Source organism: Botryllus schlosseri, chromosome 14 (genome assembly GCF_051294905.1).
Source record: "Botryllus schlosseri isolate E-star chromosome 14, Bs_hap1, whole genome shotgun sequence".
NCBI lineage: Eukaryota > Metazoa > Chordata > Ascidiacea > Stolidobranchia > Styelidae > Botryllus > Botryllus schlosseri.
In genome coordinates this window covers 22,844,588-22,856,435 of record NC_137249.1, presented here as the reverse complement: position 1 = coordinate 22,856,435, position 11,848 = coordinate 22,844,588, and the positions used below count along the sequence as shown (strand labels likewise).

General features: G+C 39.1%; 1 long non-coding RNA gene across 1 annotated transcript; it reads right to left on the bottom strand.

Annotated features, from left to right (window-relative positions):
* Positions 1 to 446: 446 nt before the first annotated feature.
* On the bottom strand, positions 447 to 4,109 carry LOC145456087 (uncharacterized). The gene is made up of 2 exons (XR_013920494.1): positions 1,456 to 4,109; positions 447 to 710 (listed from the first exon to the last, which is right to left on the bottom strand). It is a non-coding gene; the product is annotated as an uncharacterized LOC145456087 (long non-coding RNA).
* Between the last annotated feature and the right edge of the window lie 7,739 nt (positions 4,110 to 11,848).

Sequence of the window (11,848 nt, the reverse complement as noted above, 5' to 3'; positions counted from 1 at the left end):
ATTGGGATATTTCCAGCAGACATTTCAAGTAAAGTTTGACATCCTGTTCTCCGCGGTGAATTTAGTCTGATACGAATATTACGCTTAGAAACTCTTGGCATGGATTTATATATTCCTGGATTGATGATAAACTCATTGCACATCAAGAGCCTGCTGTTTTGAAAGTGTCCAAGGGCAAAAAACAGCGTTCACCGTGCAGGGCTGTGGGATATGGTTTTGGTGTCCTGGAGACACTAAAATTTCAGAAATCAAGAACATTTCGGCGACCAGCATTATCTACCTGTGCTTATCAATAGTGAATTGCATCCAGAAGGAAATACTACAAGACTTAAATCAAATTTTTATGGGCTAAAATTGGAAACGTCGCGATGATAATACTGAATGCCCGCTAATCATATTGTGGAACCACCTTCCTCCAACTACGTATGAAAAATTCAAAAGATTCATTCCTTCAAGATCCTCCAGTGGAGGTATTTTTATTACCAATGATGACGAAAGATTCTAAAGTACATGACTAGTTCACTATTAACATGCAGATCGCAGAATAGTACGACTATATATGTAAATTGAATTGAATCGGACATATCCTCCAATAGATCTTCACGAATCCTCGGGAATAGACAGAAGACATTTGCTTGCGCCTAAAGAGTCGTTCTTCTGGCTGATGGTTGGGACAGAATCCCTGCTTCGAGGACCTATGACTTCCAAATCTGTCAACAAACAGCAAATTATCAATTTACTATATTGACAGTTAAAACTCACCATGCAATTACTGAACATCAATTTCCTTCGTGCATGATTACATATGCACCTAAGGACAGCAGAAATTCCAAATCGCAAATCTGCTTTCCTACACAAATCAAAGTCTTATTTAGGATTTGCACAAGTCATTATTGTTGCTCTGGTAATATTTATTTAATATAAATGATGCAATTTCTCAGCAATAAAAATGGCAAATTATGTGTATGTTCCTTCCTTTTCAATTTTCGTTCAAGGTTATCAATGCATTTCACATGCAAGGCCATACAGGAAGTATAAATACTTGTTTCGCATTACAAATCTACGTAACAATTTTCAATGGAGAATATGTAAATATTACATTGTTAGTGATGACTAGGGCGAATATTTTTTGACATGTCAAAAGAGTCAAAATTTTTATCAAAATTGTTGCGTTGACCTTTTGTCACATTTGTTACCGGTGTGAAAAGTTTTTTTGCAAACTTCATTTCGTTGGTGTCGTATAGGAGCTCCTCTATGGCAAGCACATTTCTCGTAGTTGAAGAGATGGAAAACTACTTCTATATACTCATTGGCGACATCTCTGTGCATGAAAAGACGTATAGTCCTACATCTTGGACACCAGACCAGCATAGTGGAGACAGTGAGCCAGCACGTAGATTGACGACGCACCGAAGAAGCTGGAATTGAAAGAAATAATTTCGTTTTAATGCTTACCAATTCAGCCAGGTACATGAGTGAAGCTTCTTCCCAAAACAAACAGATCCAACTATAGATATGTAGAAAATTTCACGTTATACGCGAAGATGCAAAATTGTGCTATGTGGAATTTCGTATTGCGATCTGCATCCTTGTATCCAAATTTCAGACAACTCTGAGAGTCATTTAAAAAAAAGCAGAATCCTTGAACTGTCTGGAGCAGTGTTTCTCAACCTTTTTGTCTTCGTGAACCACTTTTAGACCGTCCCGCCACCAGTTCAAATTAAGCTTCGTCATCTATAATTATTAACTGTAGGCTAGTGATAAACAGCGAGAAAATGACTTTTATTGAAAATAACGGCGCTTCTTTGATAGTGGCCACACATCGAACAATGTTCACCATAATCAACAATAAATGATTCCCTTAAACATGTCAAAATTTATAAACATCAAAATAAATTATTTTTCGCGTCTGGTTAGGTTGGAGGCGGGTTAGGGAATCGTAAGATTGGGGTTGGAGGTGCGTTAGGGAGAGGGCTGTGGTTAGGGTAACGTAAGATTTAGCGTTTATGCAGACGGTTATATGGGCAAGTTTTTGTTGCACTAAGAACCTGAGAAAGTTGCATTTATTTTTTTTAATTTTAACAAAAGTTGCAGAAGTTGCATTTACACAATTTTTTGAAGTCATGAGGGTATGAGATACTCGAAAGATTCCAGCAGTTTAAAATTTGCATGATGTCTGCTTGTTCCGTTTCTGCCTTCGCTATTCAATCGATCATGGTTATACTTTTATTTACATAGGGTTCGCACAATTTACCAGTTAGTTCAGGGAGTTTCATGACTAACAGAATAGTGGGTATGCCGCATACCAGAAAAAAATTGCTAGGTAAACACGGCATACCCAGTATACCTGCGTATGGTGGGCCGCATTGTCACTTGAAATCCATTAATTTAGTCTTTATTCTAGTTTTATAGCATATTTTGTGCAATACTTGATAAAAGTTGCATGAAAAATATAGACAAAAGTTGAAAAAAGTTGCAACATAAAACTCCTCCAAACCGCTTAAAACACCATATTTCATACATTATGAGTATTTACGAAGCTTCCAGATGCTGTAAAAAAAGTTACAAAAACTTTCCCTTTTGAAGGTGGGTAGGGTGCCGTAATATTAGGGTTAGGGGGAGCCCGTAATGTTAGGATACCCTAGGGTTAGCGTGAATGTACTAATGTAGTGGTGAATGTAGTAATCACGCAAAACACTTCCAACAACACCTTTGGGTATGATCACAGCATATATAATACCGGTACCAAAATTTGTTATTGAGCCCGACGTCGTGTCGGAAATTAATTAATATTATCTGTAGATGAAATACAACAGTGATAGCATAGCAACAGTTGATTATAGCAACGGTACCTTCCTACTACTATAACTAATCTTCACTACGTCACTCAGCTCATAGGCCTACAAAACATTCTATTAAAATATTTCCGCGACCAATGTTTAGTCGGCATCCTTAAAAGGCTAAAACCATTCTTGTTATATGCTTGCAATTGGGACGGAATCTTGTATAAACCTGTCATTGCCTGCACTATAGCAGTTGCAAAATTAAAGTCAGCACCATATCTACCATTTCTGCCTCTCTTGCGCTAAATGAGCAGAGATGCGCCGCGTTCTTGTGTTTCAATAAGATGAAATGGTCTACCAACCCCTATACTTACCAGCTACTACCTTATGACGAACAACACATATATGGCATTACAATAATAGAGGTGAAGAGGCCGCTGGTTACCCGAGTATTTGAACATGCCATTTGGGGCACATAACTTCAGAATAACGCGAAACAATAACTTCATATTGTTAATTTATTCGCTAAAACCTAGTGATAGCCTACCTGAGTGAGTACTGACTACTGAGCTGAGTAATGAGTATGTTACCTACCCACTAGTAGTGCTGTCGGTCACAACATCGCTAGTTCTCAAAGCGGAGTCTCCATGCCAGCTACGTTGTAAATTGCTATGGTAATAACCTTCAACACAACCCTGGTCTAATAATGTCATAATTTAATAATCAAGTCATGATCGACTATTACAAAATCTCATATGTCAAAATCAATGTGTCAATTCATATGTTTACATCGTGAACATTTTCAATATAACGCGTGCGTTCGATTGCAAGAAATGAATTCTCAACTACGTTGGTCAGACATTCAAATCTCGTATACTCAAATGTAATATGTTAATGTCAAACCACACACCGAGTAGTATTTACTTTGGTTTATAAAATATACCGAGTAGTAATTACTAGGGATGGTGTGAACGTGAGGTTCACGTTCGCGTTCTGTGTGTGAACCTCGGAAATTTAGAGGTTCACGTTCACAAACGAACCTTGGTAGGTTCTGCACTGTGAACCTTTTTCATATATTACAATTTTCACTTCATTATGACAACTTTGGTGGTTGAAATTTATTGCATTTCAACTGCGGACAACTCTATGCATGGCGCTGGCAGCATAAAAATATCAACACTAAACGAGTTTGCACCTTGACAATCTCAAAAATTGCTTTGTTACAAATGTTTGCTCCAAATATTCAACTTTCCGTTCGTGAATATTTATTCTGCTGTGAGCTTGACCCACAATTACACAACAGCAATAGCGAAATACACTGCATGTAAGACGGAGGTTCTGAGCGAATGATGCTTATTCAACCAATCAATGACATTGATATCGTTGTCTGATGTAAAAAACCTAGCAGGCGTACGGGGCAATCTTGACTTCATATGTTTATTGTATCATAAAAACCAAATCCGTGCGATTGGGGTGATGGCTACTGCTGTATAACTTGTTGATGGGGTAATATCGGTAACAAGTAGGCTATAGAAACCCGTTTTATACTCTGCTAAATATCAACGTAGCAATGCTCGGACGCCGAATACATTGTCCGGTCTGGCCTAGACCGTTCCCTCGCAAGTCATCGTCAAAATTGTTGGCAAAACGACGGCAGATATTGATTTTATGGTATCATTATATCATTTGATTGCCCCAATTTGATACATTTGGCGTCGTTTAAACTTCAATATGTACTTTAGCATTGTGGCCCGAGTCGTCGTTAGGTATCGCGTGCATTGTACATTAATATAGGCTATCACTTCACTGAAATGTAGGGTTGGAATTTGCAATATGACGTCACGTGACGTCATGAGGTTCACGTTCGTGTTCACACAGAACCTTTCAAAAAGGTTCGCGTTCACACGAACCTGAACCTTTCAGAGGTTCACACCATCCCTAATAATTACTTTATCTTACAGAATAGTAACGACTTTTACAGTTGAACAAAAAAAGACGATTTGGCGGAATATGCTACAACCGAACTTGCAATGGATTTTAGTTTGTAGCGATTGTATGTAGACGCGTAATCTTGTCTTCTTTCTGTACGGGTACTGTCTAGTTGGTCTGGTAAGTTACAAACGGATTTAGTTGACAAGGTTTACGGATTTACTTGACAAGGTTTTCATGATTGACTCTTTTGAGTATGGTAAGATGTTAAAATTTCGAGGTGTAATACTATTTCCATTAACTCAATTGCGACAAAAAATACCCAGATAACTTGTTCAAGGTTTCTTTTGTTTCAAATCAACATGTGAATAATCAGTTATTGTGACAAGTTGAAATATCGTACCGAAGTTGCGAGTGGAAACAGTACGCGATTGTGTAAGTGTGAAGACAGCGAGATGGTGATCGTGTGAATAAATTAATCTGAAACGCATTGGAGTGAAAGTTTACCCAGTCTGCCTGGCGATCCTACTTCAAATCGCGATTTGACAAAGTAGGTTGAAATATTCCGATTCAACTCATCGCATTGCAACTCGATCGTGTTATGTGCAAGCGGTTGTCAAGTGTGAAATATTTACAACAGGTGCGATTTCATTGATTGACTTGATTGTGTGTAGTAACACATTAAAATATCGCGATAGCATAGTGAAATTATTTACTGAAACTCTATTTGACAAACGGAAAACTGTGAATAGAGTTGTAATGTTACATTACTTGTTTCAAATCAATGTGTGTATAATATCGAAACGGGACTGTGGGGAAGTTGCTAGTCATGTTTGTCAATCCTATTTCAATTCACACTATGTCAAAGTCAAAATATTTCATTCTGGATTATCTGAATTTACCTTTAGTACATCCGCGAATGGATTCCGACACCGTACTATAACATTCTTAAAAATAAAGACTCGAGGATTTTCAATCAACAATACTGGAATTTTTTTGATAATGTTAGAGTTGACAAATGATTAGTCGCGTGTTTTTGTTAAGAGTTTGATTTCATGTTGATAAAGACAATAACTGTATAATGCGCATACTTGTGATTCTTGATTCTTGTAGAGTTATAGTTGGTATTCATTCTATAGGTGTGAAAACAGCGGTGTGGAATGTGCGAATAATTCAATGTGGCTGAAAGTCGGCGTCAGTAATATTTAGGTTACAGTCGAATCAAAAGATCACGTTAAAAATATTTCTCGAAATAATTAGAATTGTACCGAATTAACACATTCAGATGCGAATCAACTTGAGCTGTGTAGTAAGTTTCATTTCAAGTTGACAAATTGACACGTTACTTGTATTTTCGCATGATTCTTATCATACAACTAAAGTCAACCGCGTTCCGAAGTGTCAAACATATAGCGACCACCAGAAAGTGTCAAATTGTTGGTTTACGAATCACCGTCTGCGCCGGCTCTGTGACAAACTTATTGCGGAAATATTACCTTGTGAGCGATCGGCATGTCTGTAACACCAAGTCGCTAAAGATGGTTATGTTCGAGACATTATCTTGTCAGCGATCGCAGGGTTTTACAAATATTTCACACATTTTTGAAGTGTTGGTTTGTGAACGCGGTTATTGTCGGTATTCGAATCACCGGCTACGCCGGCTCTGTGGTAAACTAATTACTAAAGTAACACCATGCGACTGATTCCTAGATTTAGCAAACTATTTCGCACTGAATGGTCTAGTGTAATAATCGATAGTAGCACGCAGTTGGCCGGGAAACAATTCAGCGCGCAGGTCATTCGGAATATAGGTCGCACTGCTTAATCCTCACAACAAGCCACGTTTCCGTTTGTGCGGCACGATATACACATTAACAAAGATTCATTCACATGACTATTTACTTGATACATATTCAACACCGGTCGAGAGATGTATATACCCGAAAGTACGAATCACCGCCACACCCATAAGAACGCATGGTGAATCACCAACACAACCTATTATACGCGAAAGCACGACATGCGAAAGTACGACGTGCGAGAGATGCCTACACCCGAAAGTACGATATGCCAACACGAGTTTTCAATACGAGTCACCGCCGCAGCCTATACTTGAAAGTACGATGTGCGAACGCACCCATAAGAACCAATGGCACATCACCAGAGATCCCGTGAAAATACATGGCACATCATGAGCGATAGGTGGTCTGAAAGGGTACCATCACCAACACGAGTTTTCACGGCACCTCACCGACGCAGCCTATACCCGAAAGGGTGCCATCATCACCGCATCCATAAGAACACATGGCACCTCACCAGCGGAAGGGGGGTCTAAAAGCGCGATATGCCAACACGAGTTTTCACGGCGATGTGCGAGAGATGCCTATACCCGAAAGTGCGACATGCGAGCGCACCCATAAGAACCAATGGCGATGTGCGAGCGGAAGGGGGGGTCAAAAGGGTACCATCACCAACACGAGTTTTCACGGCGATGTGCGAGCGGGCCCATAAGAACCCCATAGCCGCTCGCGACCGATCGTATATACTACTTGCGCTTTCCTCCCGTGTACGATTAGATCAATGGACAATTTCCAGGCTGATAAGAGCCGAGTGTTGCCTAAAAACACTGAATTTTGCGTAAAATGTATTGAGGAATAGGCTGATCAATTGATCAGCTGTTAGCCGTCATCGAAAACGAACTAGCTCACGCGCTTGACATCGGGTTGTCAGCAAATGGCTTGAAGGCCACAATTTCACGGTGAAATTGGCATTGGAGAATATAAAATAAAGTAAATATTTGAATGCAAACCGAGAATCTTAGTAAACTGTTTCATGAGATCATCATCTCATCACCTATCTCAGTATGAAACACAGTTAAAATTAGCACAGACCAACGCTGGCTTTTGCGTGAAATCCGCAATGCGGTAGTCAGCGTTAGGCCAACCACACTCGACCTCGATAATGAAATCAATGCCCTAATCATTGAGTGTCAACCTCGAGACTTGGCACAGCGTTCGATACTGAAATCAAGATATACCGTCCAAAAGCTCAAGACGGATATCGGTATGGGGCATCGTTAAAATCGATACAGACCAATACCGGTATTGCGTAAAATCTGTTAGTGATAGATGGCGAGTCAGCTCTCACTCGACTTAGGAAACGAAATTACCACCCACATAGTTCAGTGATAAACTTTAAACTTGGTACAGCGATCGATACTAACACTACGACCAACTATGCCAAATGTCATGACCGATCTCGGTATGGAACATCGTCAAAATCAATGGAGACCAATACCCGCTTTTGAGTAAAATCTGTTTGCGATACATGACGGATCAGCACACAGTCAACTATGGAAACGAAATTACTACCCTACACTTTGAGTAGCAACCCTGAAACTTGGAGCAGTGGTAAATACGACCTTCACGGCATAACATACCAAGTTTCAAGAATTATCATGGAGCGAAACATCGTCAAAATCGACCTATACCAACAAAGGTCGACTCAACGCATATGACGGTAAGCGAGTTCAGATATTGACACGATTGTTACATCACACCTTAAGGGCAACCAGGCAGGTTGCCCCACTTGCTCGGTAATTTTTTGAATAGGAGAGAGTAAATCACCGTTTCTTTATTGTGCGCGGCTTTGGGAGAATAGACAGTGAAAGCTTGCTATGAGCGCTACCGGGGCAAGCCCCGGCTAGGCATTCACAAAGCGAAATCACAGAAGAGAATTCGATTTTCGCAGAGACTTCGCTAGGTATGGGCATTTACAAGCGAAGCACAAGAATAATGCGGGTTTCGCTGTGATTTCGGTATATATTGATTGTTGTGCATCTATAAATGGTAAGTAATTGTTATTGAACCGAATTTTAGGTGGGGCAATGCCCCAGTTGCCCTATAGGACGAGCCACCACTGCGTGTGTCCCATATTCCCGCACCCTATCGTTGTACACTAGGGCTGGTAAAAAATCTTTTCCTTCAGATTTCACTGCATACCTGATAAAATTGTTAGCTTGGTTAAAAAAACGCTGCACACCAACTTTGGCTCAATTCCAACTAGTTGAAGCGAGATTCCTGCAGTAGAAAGTTTTGAATTTATCATAAAAAATATTCAAAATTCATCTGTCAACCCCATAAAATTGTTAAGCTGTCAGTAGAGATGATGCACACCAAATTTGGATCAATTTCAACCAAGCGAAGTAATTGCAGTAGAAAATTTTGGATTTGAATAAAATAATATTTACGTAGACTAACTAACTCGTTGTTTAATTATTATAAAATCGTGGAATTAGAAGCGGAAGTGGAAGCGGAGTTATTGCCGTCGAAAAATTGGGATTATGAATAAAAGAGTATTTACGGTGACCAATTCTTTAAATAAGGTGGCGCCCACCGTAAATACTATTTTAATATTATCCAAATTTTTCGACGTCAATAACGCGGCTTCCACTGGTTGGAATTAAACTAAATTTGGTTAACATCGTTTGTATAGACAACCTAACGCTTTCATGGGATGAACAGAAAATTTTAAAATATTTTGGTATTTATTTTTATATAATAAATAGAAAGTTTCTTCTCCTGTAGCAATGCGGCTACTTGTTGGAATTGAATCAAATAGGGTGTGTATATAGGCTTAAATTAGGTAACGTAACAATTTTATCAAGTAGCCAGTACGATTTGAGAAAAACGTCATTTTTGAAGACCCCTATTGAACATATAACTTCAAGCCTGTTCATTTCTATCTGGCAGCTTATCTTGAAGTTATTATGGGAAAATGGTTATGTAGGCCTATATCCAGGCCGTGTTAGTTTTGGCATATGCCAAAACTTCCAAAAATGACTTATTTTTGGCATTTTTCGATTTTTATTTTTGGCAGTTTTGGCATCGTCCTCTAAATACATAGTTTCAGCGTCGAGTTAGTCACAAAAACCCTTTGTTTGGGCTAGTTTGTCAGAAGACACCAGAAAATGTGCAACATCCACGTATAATCAGTGCCAACAAACAATAAGAAGAAGAAAATACCTAACGATTTCATAGGTTAAAAATATCAAATGAAACCACAAAATATGCAGTATCCATCGGAATCGGTGCCAATAAGCAAAAAAAAAGAGAGAAAAGCCTAACAAACACGCTCAACAGCTGATTGTTACAGCTATGTTGAATAGACTTAAATCGTTTGCACTGTAACAGTGCTTCCAAACTCAGGTCAGCAAAGTTTGTCCTAAATTCATTTCTCGCCAGCGAATCTGGGAAATATCGGCTTCAACTGTAGCCGTTGAGGGAAAAAATGTTGCCAGTCATCCACAAAAGGTTTTCAGAGCTTCGAAATCTTTGGAGGGCCGAACCGGCTTCCATGCATCATGAAAAGAGATCACTTCGCCAGTGCCATCGATCTAATCGCGGATAGAATTTTCTTCCCGACACTTTTCCACGAGTTTCCTGTGTTGTCTCTCAACAAATTCTATTTAGTAGCCCGACTATCATCATCATCATTGGTTTATTAGCAATTTTATCAGTTCAATACACCACAAAAAATGCGATACAATGAAAAGAAAGGAAGATGTCGAAGCGACTAGGAGTTGTCTATGGAATCGGACACCCACCCAAAAGACTATGAAAGCCTCTTGGACCATATAATAACCAATGTAAGTGACATAGAGCTGTCTCCAGCCATACTATGCCATGATATCTCTGACCATTTTCCTATCTTATGTGAAATTGGTTTAAAACCTATTACATCTCGTCCATCTCATGCACTGCAAAGAGACTTGAGTAACCTGAACAACGACAACCTCTTGCAAGATGCATATGAAAAATTTGAGCAAGCGGCTACAACACCATGTGTCAACAGTAACGAATTGAACAAGAAATTCAGTAACTTTATTGAGGAAATCAAGAGTGTGTTTGATTCACACGCTCCTATCAAAAAACTTTCTCGACGACAGCAAAAAATCAAATCAAAACCATGGCTCACACCTGGCATTCTTCGAGCAATAAGAACTAGAAATTTTTTGTATCAGAAGTTTATTAGAACAAAAAATGTGCAAGATATGCTACGTCACAAAGAGTATGCCAAAAAGTTGTGCTCAATCAAGAGAAAAGCAAAAGAAGCATATTTCCGAAAATTATTCTCAAACTGTCATGGAAATCAAAGAGATACTTGGAAGATCATAAAAGGGCTAATCAATAACAGCAAAACTTATGCATCCCCATATCTGAAATGTGATGTAAATGGTAGTACCATCAGAGAACCAAAGAAGGTAGCGAACGAGTTCAACGACTTCTTCGCATCAATTGGTCCAAAGTTGGCTTCTGCTGTTCCACCATCCGCAACAAAAGCGCAAGATTACTTGAGAAGAAATATGTCGTCAATGTTCCTGGAGCCATCAACAGCAGATGAAGTGAAACGTACCATACATACTCTTAAATCTGCTAAAGCAACGGGACATGATCAAGTACCAAATAACCTCCTTAAGATAATTGCAGGTCCACTGAGTGTTCCATTATCATATTACTTCAACAAATCGCTGGAACTCGGATGCTTTCCGAACTCCCTCAAAATAGGTAAAATAACCCCTGTCTACAAAGGAGGTTCAAGGTTCACGACAAACAACTATAGGCCTATTTCAGTTCTACCTAGTCTAGCAATTGTATTTGAGAAACTTTTACAAAGTAGGCTCATTAGTTTTTTGTCAAAATACAAAATAATCAGCAATCACCAATATGGTTTTCGGGATCAACATTCTACTATTCATGCCATTCTTGAAATAATGACTGGATACTATGATGTACAATCAACCAACAGTTATGGTATGGCTATCTCGCTTGACCTCAAAAAGGCATTTGATACTGTCGACCACTCATTACTAATTGATAAGCTAGAATGTTATGGTGTACGCGGTACTGCTCTCGAAATATTTCGTAATTATCGTACTGACCGACAACAATATACAGTCATCGGTCAACAGAAATCTGACTATCGTGCTGTCTCCTGCGGTATACCACAGGGGTCAGTTTTGGGGCCAACTTTGTTCCTATTGTATATTAATGATATAACTGCCTGTTCACAATTTGCCACTACCCTTTTTGCAGATGACACACACTTACTGCTATCCTCATCCAATAGTCAAAATC